At 49.9% G+C, this 13,939-nt stretch overlaps 1 long non-coding RNA gene across 1 annotated transcript; it reads left to right on the plus strand.

Moving 5' to 3' along the window:
• Positions 1–282: 282 nt before the first annotated feature.
• Positions 283–12,862, plus strand: LOC131508971 (uncharacterized). Its single transcript, XR_009260237.1, has 2 exons — positions 283–1,051; positions 11,822–12,862. It is a non-coding gene; the product is annotated as an uncharacterized LOC131508971 (long non-coding RNA).
• Positions 12,863–13,939: the final 1,077 nt, after the last annotated feature.

Consider the following 13,939-nt stretch of genomic DNA (forward strand, 5'->3'; position numbering starts at 1 on the left):
GAGTTCCTGGTAGCAGGGACCAGCATCTGCCAATTACCTTCAGAAGTGAGCTCAGAAGCCCAGAAGGAGCCTTCCTCTTGCGAATTATGCCTTCTTTGGGCATAATTGGGTTCCTGTGTTTGGACTTGCAGGGCTGGATGTGGGATAATCTGCTTCTTTGGATGACTACGCCAACTGGAGAGAAACCAAGTACCCTTCCTGGCCCCAGGCAGCAGGATTGGGATATAGGATGTTTTGCACATCCCCGGAGCCCTTTTGGCGTAAGAACACTAGAGAGGGAGAATTACTAGAATTAAAGTTTAAGATTCTGACATCCAGACAGGATCTTGCACTCAGAAAGTTCTGGCCCACCACGAAAGTGGCCCACCATGAAAGACAGCAAGGAAGAAGTATATCAGAGAGTGCTTTATCTCCCTCCCCCAAGAAGCCTGCAAAGCATCACAATGCTTATCTCTTCTAGGTGGACCTGGGACACTAAGAGTTCCAGATTCCAAGATGGTCCCATGCCTCTGGCCCAGGAGAAAGGAGCTGTGCCAGAAGCCTGGGGTTTGAACATTAACTGTCCTGCTAAAGCCTGCCAGCCATGTGCTCTCCGTGCTCCCCAAGAACTATTTTACTCTTTGCAAGGGGAAAGAATTAAAGACTCCCTTTTCCGCAAAAATACCATAGAGGTGTTTAGCACATACTCTTCCCCGGCTATCCGTGCCACTGAGGCAATCCCACCCTCCTGTCAGAGGGTGCCTGGCAAGAGGTCAGCAACAAATGAGCCAGACCAGGATTATCAGGATCCAGATGTAGGTGTGAAGGCCAGGAAAGGCAATCCAGCAGGGCGGGAAGCATCTGGAAGATCCATGCCTCCCTCAAGGCTTCAGGGGATGGAGGTCATCCTGTCTGGTCTCAGGCAACAAAGCTCCAGCCATGAGCTCCAAGGACCTGATGCAGAACTGTCAGCCACAGCAGCACAAAGAAGAGCAAGACAGGACTTCAGCGACTGAGAGCAGAGAAATACACCCGGGGGTGGAGAAACGGGAAGGTCCATCCCAGGAGTAAGGTACAAGTTCAGGGCTTGAATGGATCAGTACTAGGAGGCCAGTAATGGGACCAGGGAATAAAGTCAGCGTGAGAGCAGAAAGAGCTACTTGGTGTTGAGTTGGGTTGGGGAACTCTCGGCATAAGATCAAGATTATAACTTAATAGCCAAATACAGCACCAATGGTGAAAATAGGGGTTCATTCTTCTAACATCCAATAATCTGGTTATGCTTGTGGGGAGACAGATAAATGAGACCATTCTCTGCCCACCAAGGAGCTCACAGCAGGGTGGAGAAAGACACCTCTGTGAACTGGTAATCATAACAGAGTAGCTGGAGTGTGGGGCACATCCACAGAGTATGAACATCGGAACTGAAGAGGGAAGTGGAGGGTGGGTAGGCTCTCAAGGTGAGCCAGGACCAGGTCGGGGGGGGGGTCCCTATAGTCCATCTCACCCTAGACCTGACCTACAGATGGCAAGGGGCCATTGGGTGGCCATTGGCATCCATTCAGGTCATATGTAACAGAAACCAGCTCTCACTTAAGTAAGAAAACCCACGTTGGGGGCGCCTGGGGGGGCTCAGTCGGTTAAGCGTCCGACTTCGGCTCAGGTCACGATCTCACAGTTCATTAGTTCGAGCCCTGCGTTGGGCTCTATGCTGACAGCTCGGAGCCTGGAGCCTGCTTCAGATTATGTGTCTCCCTCTCTCTCTGCCCCACTTGAGCTCTGTCTCTCTATCTCTCTCTTTCTCTCTCTCTTTCTCTCATTCTCAAAGATATATAAACATTAAACAAAATTTTTTTTCAAAGAAAGAAAACCCATGTGGAAGGATAAAGGTGGCTCATTTACCTGAAGCCCAACCAGGAGTCTAGGAGACAGATTCAATCCAGGGCATCTCTGGGACTCCAGAGATTTAGGGAGCTACCAACAGGACAAATCAGCCACACCCCCACTCCACTGGCAAGTCACAGTCCCAGGGAGAAAGTCCACTGCCAACCTGTGGCCACATGCCTGCCCCTTGGTTGGCGGTCTCACTAAACACCAGGTACTGTGAGTGGTACTTTCCCCCAAAGACGATCAGGGTTCTAGAGTCAAAAGGAGGGGATTGACTCTTGGGTGGCCAAAAATTAATTGAGAGCATGCCTTAAGTGTTTAGGCTGCAGAGTGACATAAACACATGTACGGTTTAGAGCAGAGGGTCAGCAAACGTTCTCTGGAGAGGGCCAGAGAGTAAACATTTTCCGCCTTGTGGGCCATATGGTCTCTGTTGCATCTACTCAATGCTGCTGCTATAGCACAAGAGGAGACAGACAGTATATATACGAATGGGCGTGGCTGGGTTCCAGTAAAGCTGTATTTATAAAAAGAAGCAGTGGGCCAGACTGGGTGCTCTCTGTGTATGATTCATGCCACACTGGGGTAGAAGCGAGGTACAGGAGGGGAGAGAAAGAAAGCAAAGAGAACAAATACAAAACCATTCTCTCCATGAAAATATGCCCTGTGGGTTTTCTAGCAGAGTGCAGCCTCTTGGGGAAAATTCTCTGTTTCTCTCTCTTTGGGATAAAACTACCCCTCGGTAAAGAGTCCCTTTATACATTTTATTTTCATGAACATTAAGTTCGGTTTCCTCTTGCATTTAACTTGTTTCTTAATTGTTTGTTCCTGTAGGGGGTTCTATTTGTTTGCTATCTTTCGTAGGCTTTTCAATTCCCGCAAAGGCAGCAGCAACCTTCCTCAGCAGGATGCCAGCAGCGTATTGACTCCCCCACCCCCACCCCTTCTTATTGTACGGAACTGTGGGTTTCCCAGTGTGGGACACCTGTATTTATTTGAGGCCAATCTCAAAAACACAACACAACCACATCCACACTTTCCGGGTTGCCATCTTGCTCACGGCTGGCAAGCCCGAGAATCTTCCTCCGTATCGCATCTCAGCCATTCCGGCTCAGCCAAAGAGAAGGCACTGGGGACTTGGAGACAGCGTGTAGAGTCACGGCAAGGCAAAAACCTAGCCCCTCTTTTGTAATCACCTCTTCGGTATGAGGCAATATGCTGTGAATTAGTGTGTTCCAGGCCTGGAGTGGTAACATATGGTGTATCTCTGCTCATTCTACATTAAATCCTGACATTTTGCAGCTGTCAAGATAAAGCTGTTTATATGAGTAACATTGTAGTTTGTTTATAGGGAAATAATGTGTAGCAAGTTATGATTAATCAAGGTGTCTAAAATCTGCTGGAGGCTTCTAAATAGATTTGTTTTCACTGCCGTGCTTTCTGTCTCCTAAATCAGGGGGTTAGTGGCCCTCTGCCCCCTTGGTACCCCATGGACATTTTGGCCCTGTCCCCTGTGGGGCAGGTGGAGAGGGAGGTCGGGCCTTCCTGCAGAGGCAGGAAGAGTGGGGGTGTTGCATGGAGTGAGGAGGCGGGGAGTACTCACCTTAACTTCCAAACTTCGGGAAGCCCCTCAAAGAGCCTCTGTATCTTCATTCTTGTGTTTAGATTCCACGTCTCCAATTGGATTGTCCCCCGAAGAGCAGCCAGTAGCTGACTGAGTCTTCAAGGAAATAGACAGTGCACCTAGCTTTGGTTTTCTGGGGTCCCAGAGGTCATGGGCCTGGAGGCAGTGCAGATTTGAGGAGTCTCACCTTCTAGAGGTTATCTCAATTCCTTGTGTCTGTGGTTGGGGGTTCCAATTTCCTCTTTGGAGGATAATTGGTTAGAACCCAAGGCTCCTGAAAGAATCTAATGTGTCGCCTTGCTGAGCTACTGTCCCAAGGCAAGAATCCTTCAACCTCGCTGATAGCCGGTGTCAGGCCACCAAGTGATCTGTCTCAGCAGAAGGAATGAAGCCACCTGTACCACCGTGGGGAGGGTCAAACGCTGGGAGGAAACTGCCTTCTGACCCTGAGCTGTATCTGCCCTGTCTTGCCCTGGGGAACAACTTGGGGCTGGCTAGCCACTTTTCCAAATGAAAAACTTTCTGACCTTGTCAACAGCCACCATCTCGTCCACAGGCCAAACTTCATGGTCCCCGAGCACTGCTTGCAGTGCCTAGCCCCCCTCCGTCCTGGCCACGCTCCCCCAGCGCTTGGCTGGTCGTGATGCACCTGGAAATGTCTGCTCCAGGATGGACCCATCTCAGTGTCCAAGGTGGCTGGAAGCCTCAACTGAGCTCTCTTGCCCTTTGTCCTCCTTTCCAAGGCCTGCCCCACTGCTGGCCAGGTGGAGAGGTGGGCAGTGAGCCCCCACCGAAAGGGCACAAAGAAATCCAGGACCCTGTGGAGGTGGCTTCATCCACGGACTGGAAGATGCACAAGCAGAGACGCGTTCCCCCAGCAACGCCTGTGGTGCAGCGGCAGGGACCAGCTGCCTTTTGGCCACAGAGACAGAGCCAGCAGTAGTGGCAAGAAGAGAAAGCAAGTTGCCGTAGCATCATGGGCCTGCACCCCATGCCTTCCTGGGCACGCGGAAGGCAGCTGGCAGGAAGGCAGGCAGGAGGAGAGGCAAAGGATTTGCTGCCTGAGAGAGCAGGGCGATTCCACAGCTGTGGATGGGACTTTGAGTCATCACCCAACCCGTTTTCAGCAGACAGCCTGCCCTCCCCCAAACCACTTGTACCTTGGATGTGCTTCTAGAAGTGTCCACGGTGAAGGCTCACAGAAAACAGCAGATGGCTCAAGCTGGAGTCTTAGGAGATGCCCCGGTTCAGGATGGAGGGGAGGAAATGAAGCCATTGGTGGAGCCTGGGCAGGACCGGGCCCAGGGGTAGAAGAACTGTTTTGAGGTGTTGAGGAGTAGTCAGCCCAGAGATGTAAGTTAACTGACCTGGCCAGGGTGGAGCGGTTGAGCTCGCCTTGGAAGATACTGAGTTTAGCAACACAGAACCCTCCCTCCTGGGGTTAGGAGAGTCCCCTCAACAGTTCAGAGGTTATTTCTTCTCCTTAGCTGGACATCTCAGAGACCCTCTTCAGTGTCACCATGCGTCAGAGAGAGAGAGTCACTGAGGCCCCCATTTTATGGGTGAGAGAACACAGGGAAGACCAAGGAAAGGGCAGAGGGAACGGAGCCAGGGACGAATGGTGCAGGAAGAAAGGATTACTGCAGAAGGTGGTGCCTTCCGAAAGCGACCAGAACAGACAAAGAACTGAATCCAACCAGGAACCTTGGACCCTCGGTCCACCCCCGCCACCCCCCACGCCCCCTTTTCCTGTAGGGACAGCAGAGTGAGTGAGCCTCTTGTCAGAAATGAATATCGCACGGGACAGTTAATCAAAGCTGAACCGCCCCCTGCCCCTGTGAGCGAGCGGTGCTCGGAGGGGAGTGGGCAGCCCGGCAGATGGAGGGGAGGCAGTGCCTCCCCTGGCCGCATCCACCTGCAAGGGGGGGGGGGGGGTGGCGCTGTAGGGGAAGCACAAAGACTATTTCTTCCCATAAAAAATGATATGAGGTGAAAAACCGTTTACTGCACATTAGGATCCACGGTTGGGCCATTTGTATGTTTTACTGGGATGGTTATGTCACTAAACGAAGCCTGAAAAATCCATCATGGGCAGGGAGCCTGACAGTGGCCTGGTCATGGGAGGGGAGTTGGGGGATGGGGGGGCTGGGCAGAAGAGGAGAAATGGGAAGGGATAGATACTGGTGTCTGGGGGGACTCGGGTCCATGCACTGTCCCAAATCACTGGGGTTCACGTCGGAGGGCCCGGTGAAGCCCCACCAACTCTGTAGTTACTATTCTTCCCAAACAGGAAGCCCAGAGGTTCCCTCTACCCCAGTCCCTCTCGGCTGTTTCTGGGGATGCACTCATGTGCCACTTCCAATTCAATGAGTGACTTTTAATTAAATTCCTATGTAATAGGCGGGGGACCCTGTCACCCGCGTCACCCATCAGGACCCTTCCCCTCCATCCTTTGAGCCATGACCAAATCACCACACTTGTGGTTAGAGAAAGAAGTGACTGAGAAGGCCCTCGCAAGTTGGGGAGCAGATATCCCGGGAGTGGAACTCGGCAGGAGGGGAGTGCAGAAATGTCATTCGCGTGGCTGCATTTAATCAGGAGCTCTGTTAATGAATGCCAAGGCCAGCCGCCTGAAACGTCAAATCATCCACCTGTACCTCTCTCCCCTTGCCTCTGAGCAGTGTCTAGCTTTAGCAAAAGGGTCAGGAATTGGGGGCCTTCTTGGCCTCCCCAGCATACCACTGACCCTCCGTTATGTGTGACCCTCGGATCCCAGAGCTAGACAGGCCAAGAGAATGTCTGAGTGGAGCCTCTTGTTATCCAGGTAAGAAACCCAGGCTAGTACTAGAACTCTGTTCTCCTAATTCCTTCCCCCTCCCCATTCCCACACCCTGCTGTGGCCCCCGGGCCAAGCTTGTAAACGCAAGGGAGCCCCAAATCACTAATAGCCATCTTCCCTGACCGCCCAAGGTACAACCCACGACACAAGCAGCCAGGGCATTTGCCAGAATGCAAGACGTTCTCACCCCAGCCTCCTGATCTACCACCTCACTTTCCCTTGTCATAATACATCGTCCCCGGGCACCACCACACTGAGAAATAAGGACACAAGCTGTAGGCAATGGACAAGCAGTTCCCGGTGCCTGAAGGAGAAGGGCAGGATGTCACTAGATGCCAGGTGAGGAGATACGCTGTTGAGACGGCTGCCCGGACCCAGAACCTCCAACAGCCACGAGGCAGACCGAGCACAAGATGGAGAAAACAGCCACTGACGGTCCTTGACCACACCTGGAAACAGCGTGAGGCCGCCAAGTGGACTGGCGGGATGCTGGTTTTCGCTACAAGTTCATCTGAGGACAAATCAGATGCTGCATTTTCACAGAATCGACTCGGCTGTTCAATTCATCCTTCGAGGTGAAGGAAATGGATGCCAGAAGAAAAAACAATCCCACATGTCAGGTGGGTAGCAAAGATGTTGTGTGTCCAGTTCTGACACATGCAATTTCCTGCAGCGCGAGAGTGAGCCAGGAGTCTCCCAAGGCCCTGAGACCAAGAGTGGATGGTTCACAGAAGAGGTACAGGATCCCAGTGTCTGGGAGGCAGCCCAGGCTAGCGGCAGGCACGCAAAGTCTAGTACCAGGAGGCCTGGGTTCTAACCCCAATTCTGCCACTTACCGGATGTGTGGCCTGGTGCAATTTCATTAACCTCTCTCTGCCTCAATTCTCCCATCTGTAAAATGGGCAGAATAATAGCACTTGCCTTTTAAGGCTATCTAAGATTTATTTATCCTATTTATTTAAGGATATCTAAGATATCTGTTAAGGCTAACAGATTCCTACTTGCAAGCGTCTGGAACAGTAGCTGGGATGTGATCAGTGCTAGAGAAGTCTTAGGTGATGTAAATGAGTCTGCTGTGAACCAAGAACAGTGAGCCCTGAAACAAAAGGCAGAAATGGTTCTCAGTCAAGAACTTCTCTGCAGGTAAAACTGGGAGTGACTGAAGGGGACACTGCAACCGCACACACAATGACTGACATGATGTCCTCATTTGCCTTGGTTCCTGTCATGTGTTGCCTGTGAATGCATCTTATTTTCTTATTCAATTTCAAGATAAAATTAGGGTTGTGTCCCTTAGGGAGAAGATGTGCCCCCCGCCTACAAAACAAGAGGCTCCCTAGAGGAAGCCTGTTTAAATCACATATTTAAAGAGACATCAATATTTTTCTGACAGAGTATTAGTAACAATAAATAAATTGCCAAATAGGGCTGCAAACCAGCAGGACTGCTCAATATTTGAGTGACAGTTAACATCTCATGGGAAATAGCAGTGACAGCTGAACATGTCACCAATGGCACGGCCTCAATTGCACAGTATATGAGGGACTCCTTCCGGGAGACAGGGGAAAGCCAGGGCCAATGACAGCCAAGGCGAGGGAAAGCCAGGAGGTAAAGGTGGGCTGTCCACTGTGGGACAGCCTCTAGTCCAGAGCTCTGTGGCCAGGAGGGGACAGAGGGCAAGGTCCAGGGCTGAGAGTCATGGGGATAGATCTAGGCCTTCTTAGCCTTGTGTCAATGTGCTAGAAGCTGATCTGAGTGGGGAGGCAGGCAGGGCACAATTTAACACCCGTAGGGTTGACGTTGTTTGCATCAGGGAGACATTCAGGCCACTTAGTGGGGCTGATGTGGGAAAGACCCAGAAACTAGGGCTGGGCCCTGGGAAAACAACTAGCCAAGGTCAGGAGGCTGGGGCATGGGGGTAGAGCCCAATCTCTGCCATGGAGACAGGGAAGGGAGAAAAAGGAATAGAGGGGGAGGCTGGGCACAAGAGACCCAAATGGGAGACCAATGGGGCTTGGGTAAGGAGGCTGCCATTTTCAAGGTCTACGCCCAGCCCGAGGGACATGGCGGAGGTGGGAGGGGAGGGAAAGGCAGGGGCAGGGAACAGCAGGAGGATTCCAAACCCCTTCAGGCAGTGGAGCAGGGGCAGAATGAACAGGGCTGGGGTGGTTGGGGACAGAGAAAGACTGTCCACTACAGTGATGGAACCCTTGACTCTTGGAGCTTCTACCAAATTTTCATAGTAAGCTGATATAGAGTCATGGTCATAGCTTAAAGCCCATCTTCAGCTATGAAAAAGGATGCCCCAGAAGCATCTGTGTGTTAGAAATGAGTCGGTAACCCGGAGATGCAGAAAGCCAGCCTAAGGCAAACATTCCTGACATGACAGGAAGGAAATGGGTAGAGGTGCACAGATACTGGGACTTGCTGGGAGAACAAAACTAAGCAGGTATGCAGTGTCCAACCCGGACGGATGGCCCAGAGCACCTGGAAAGGGCTTGTCTGTATCTCACTGACTTAGCAAGAGGGCACGACTAATCAGCAGAACCCTTGGTCAGTAAATCTTGTTTATACTAACTGTTTAAAAATGTTCTGTGGACACAAAACTTGTTAATGGACTTTTGGCTGGAGGAGAGACAAGGGACATTGATTACAGACTGCAGGGGACCATCACCTGGTATATATTTCTTTCATGTTCTAATTTTTCACAATAACCATGTTTCTTTCATAATAAAAGGCGATATTAAAACAGAATGTGTTATGGGAAGACATATAGGACTTTTTGAAATAACTTCTGGAAAGCTTGTGTAAGAGTCAGTTCATAAGGGTTTCTGGTGGCTTCACATCAATGCAGTAGCTGTGGGGTGCAGAAACAAGGGAATTTTTTTTTAAGTTCTTTATTTTTGAGAGAGAGAGAGAGAGTGCACACAAGAGTTGGGGAGGGGCAGAGAGAAGGGGACAAAGGGTCCGAAGCAGGCTCTGTGCTGACAGCAGAGAGCCTGATGCAGAGTTCAGACTCACAAACCATGAAATCATGACCCGAGCCAAAATCAGCTGCTCAACCGAGTAAGCCACACAGGCACCCCATTATTTTTATTTTTATTTTTTTAGAGAAAGAAAGAGAAAGAGAGAGGGAGAGCATGAGCTGGGGAGAGGAGCAGAGAGAAAGAGAGAGAATCTTAAGAAGGTTCCATGCTCAGCGCAGAGCTCGATGTAGGACTCAATCCCACCACCCTGGGATCATGACCTGAGTTGAAATTAAGAGTGGAATGTTCAACCGACTGAACCACCCAGCCACCCCCAGAAACAAGGAAATTCTTACTAGGAGGTCAGAGTGGGGACCACACTCTCCCTGTCCCTGGCTTCTCATCTTACCTCAGGAATTAGGAATTTGCACCCTTGCTGAGGAAAGGAAGGAAGGAACCTTTTGCCCATTCCATTCTGCCCCTAGAGTCAGCCTCTCCCACTCTGAAAGAAGAATCTATGATCAGATTAGCAGGCTTCAAACCCCAGGGAGCTGCTTTTCTGCACCCAGCAGAGCTCATGTGTCAAAAATGGCATGCACCTTGACCTTGACCTGTCTAACCCGTGCAGTATCTTTGCCCTTGCCTACTGGACTCCCCCCAGAGCAACTCCTGGCCCAGAGTTGGGGGAAATATTTGAAGAGGGGTTTTTTGAGGTCCCCTTGTCTTTCCTTAACCCAGCTTTACCAGCAATGAGGCTGAAGTTTTTAAAATTTTTATCTGACCTCTGGTCTATTTCTGAAAGGATTCAGAACTCATGGAGGGATGTGATTAAACGTCATATTTCTAGTCCCTCAAAAACAAAAACAAAAACCCCACAATTATCATTAAAGCAGATTGGCAGAGAAAGCTTCTGATTGGAGGAAAAGTGTCAGGATTTACCACAAATAACATCAATGTAACAACCAACTGTGATATTGTGATAAGTAATATATATTTTGGTCTTCATACACTGTCTTTGGCACAGAGCTCCTAAAACCCTTGGAATTTCCTAAGTGATGAGAGAGATCATGATATCTTTTGTTATGTTAATGAGGTGACTTTTGGAAAGCCTCTAGATAACCAAAGGATGGGAGCTGGTTGCCAGGGGAACCAACCATGTGATGAGAGCCCTGGAACTTTCAGTCCTACCCACCCTCCAGGGAGGGCTGAGGGGCTGAAGATTGAGTTCAAGGATTTAATCGATCATGCCTAAGTAATTAAGTCTCCATAAAAAGCCAAAAGGAGGGGTCTGGAGAGCTTCTGGGCTGGTGACCACATGGAGACCTGGGGAAAGGGGTGTGTCTGGGGAGGGCATGGAAGCATGAGCCCCTCCCTACACCCTACCCTATGTATCTCTTCCGCCTGGCTGTCCCTGAATTATATCCTTTCATAATAAACCAGTAATCTCGTAAATAAAATGTTATGAGTTCTGTGAGCTATTCTAGCAAATTAATCAAACCCAAGGAAGGACTCTTGGGAACCTCTGATTTATAGCCAGGGGGTAAGAAGCACAGGTGACAACCTCGACCTTCAATGGACATCTCAGTCTTGGGGGACTGAGACCTTTCCCTGTGGGATCTGATGCTGTCTCCGGGTAGTATCAGAATTGAGTCGAACTGTCGGACGCTCAACTGGTGTCAGAGAATTGTTTGGTATGAGCAAAAACCCACACACATCAGAATCGGTGATCAGAACATTTGTTTATTGAGTGTTTACCAGAAGCCAGACACTGCTAAGTACTTTACATGGGTGTGTGTGTGTGTGTGTGTGTGTGTGTGTGTGTGTGTTTTAAATTGTTATCACAACTCTCCAAAAGAGGAAACTTAGACTGATAGATACCAGGGTGGGGATCTTTATGGCAGAGCAGATATTCACACCTAAGCTGACTTCTCAGGCCACCTTCTTCTTTTTAATTTTAGAGAGTGCACACATGCATGCACGAGCATGGGGGAGGGGCAGAGGGAGAGGGAAAGAGAATCTCATGCAGCCTCTACACGCAGCACAGAGTGCGACTTAGGGCTGGATCCTGAGACCCTGGGATCATGACCTGAGCCAAAATCAAGAGTCAGATGCTCAACCAACTGAGCCACCCAGATGCCCTACAGGCCCCCTTCTTAAGCATCACCCATGATAGTGGGTGATTTCACCTTTTCCTTATGAGAGGGAAGTCAGTCTGCTTCCCAGGCTGGCGGGACAGACAGCTAGTACAGGTGGAGATTTGCTGCTCAAATAAGCAGTAAAAGGTGCAAAGGGCCAAGGACAGGATAAATAAGGACCAGGACACGTGTGCACCAGCCAAATGACTGGGGGTGACAACTGAGGCAGTCTGGGGAGCAAGACAGGCCTGGGCCATGATCCCCAAGAGAGCTACACAGAAGCAGCCTCTGGAGAGGAAGGTCTGCAGAAATCCCTCAGGCTTGAAGTTTAGGCTCACCTGTTGGCCCAACACCACGGTTATTAAAATACCCTCGTTCCTTTTTTTTGCAGGCTTGGCCACAAGATCATGGACATTGGAACTTCAGGGAACCTTAGAGAGTCCTTCAACTCTCTGGTTCTAGGGATCAGTAAATGGGCCTAGGAAGGTTGAATGAATTGCCAGAGGTCACAACACGAAGTAGGGAGGGAAACCCAGGAGTTCTGACTCCCCTTCCAGTGCTCTTTCCATGGTACCACCTCAAGGCTTGGGATTCTGCCACATGTCTGGTCCTACTATTATGAAACATCTACTTTAGGTGGGGCACTGTGATAAACCTAAACTTGGGAAAAGCCCAGCTCTAGACTTCCAGTGTGATTCACGAGATTGTAGCCATGTTGTGGGACACCCCAAGCGTACGTTCAGCTCTTTGGACTGGCTCTTAAACCTTGTCAGTTGTAAAGATGACAACAAATGTGACAGAGAAACACAAGATTGATTTTCTATGTTGAGAGCTACTCCTAATTTATCCACTCTATAATTGCCAATATTCCATACCTTGAAAGACATCTATTCTAGCAGCTCAAGGTACGATCTTAACTCCCTCTTCCCCCCACTCACCTCTCCCTAACACACAGCCCTTGGACTGCAAGAGTTCAATAGTCTTCCCAAGGTCACAGAGCGAGCCAAGGGCAGGACAGATAGAGAACATCACGTCTTGACTTTCCAGGTCTCCAGTGCTGAACCTCCTCTCAACACTACCTCACCTTGCACAGATGTCTGTCAGCAGAGGAGAAAAGGTCATGCAAGCAGAAACTTCATAAGCCACCGGAATAAAGCACACACGTGGGTCTCGTCCTTGGGGAGGCCCACTGCAGGCAGATGGAGGTGCAAGAAGAGAGGTTCACGAAGCTAAGAGTGTCTCCAGGCCAGATGGTACTGATTTAACAAAGGGTCTGTTTGCAGTGACAGAGGAAGACCCCAAACTCTGCCCCTCCCATCATGCAAGCCTCCCTGCTCTTCTTTTAATAGAAGCATTTTCCCTGCCTTTCTCCCTTCCCTCCAAAAAACCTCACAAATATGTTGTGTGAAATATCAGAACTAATTAGACCAAATGGTGTTCGTATCTGTCACTGGTTTTTCTGGGGGAGAGCAGGCTGTGTCGTGGAGGGAAATTTTGTTAACTAATTAAGGACAGTTTTTAGGGGAGAGTGTCATGTCCCTGTGGGAAAGAGGGATGGGACGACTGGAGAGGGTTCTTGGATGGGCCAAGAATGGAGATAAAGGGCACAGTGACAGCTGGGTGACCGGGAAGGTGGTGTGGGAGAGACAAACAGGACTGAGTTAGCCTTGGGGGCAGCCCGTTTCATAGTTCTTCGTACAGTCAAAAGAGGACACCATTTGCACACAAGCGTAAGCACACTCACCGCACCAATGAAAAATATCCATAGGAAGGAGGAGGTAGTCTATCCGGGTTAGTACTTAGCAGTTGTCACTGCTGCTCTGACACAACCAAGACAAGGAAACTGATCTTAGTTTCTTTATATCATACAACTCTCAGCACAATATACGACATCCGTAGTTACCCCAAATTTTTGACTGGAATACAATAGAGGAAGAAGAGGAAATGTTTGTATGGGCCTAGTTTGTGCTGGAGACAAACTAAGATCCTTTGATATCTTTTCTCATAGAGGAATATCTAAATAGAAGTAACAGAAAAGAGAACGTGAGGCTGTCGAGTCAGAAGACAGGAGGAACTTCTAGCTGCCCTCATAAATTCAAAATAGTATCATGTGATAAAGGGAATGGATTAATTCCAGGAGATCAAACTAGGACTCATTGGTAGAAGATATCAGGAGGAAGACTTTGATCCTAAGTAATGATTAGGACTGTTCCAGAAATGGAGCAGTTCGCTGTGGGCCGGAGGCAGCTCCCGAGCTCCTCGGCATTTGAGCCGAGCTGCCCAGCATTGATCAGAGCTGTTCGGGGGGGGGGGGGGGGGGGGGGGCGCCTGGGTGGCTCAGTCGGTTAAGCATCTGACTCCAGCTCAGGCCATGATCTCACGGTTCATGGGTTCAAGCTCCGCGTCAGGCTGTGCTGACAGCTCAGAGCCTGGAGTCTGCTCTGGATTCTGTGTCTCCCTCTCTTTCTCTGCCCCTCCCATGCTCACACTCTGTCTCTGTCAAAAGTAA

The sequence above is a fragment of the Neofelis nebulosa genome, chromosome 4 (genome assembly GCF_028018385.1).
Source record: "Neofelis nebulosa isolate mNeoNeb1 chromosome 4, mNeoNeb1.pri, whole genome shotgun sequence".
Classification (NCBI taxonomy): Eukaryota; Metazoa; Chordata; class Mammalia; order Carnivora; family Felidae; genus Neofelis; species Neofelis nebulosa.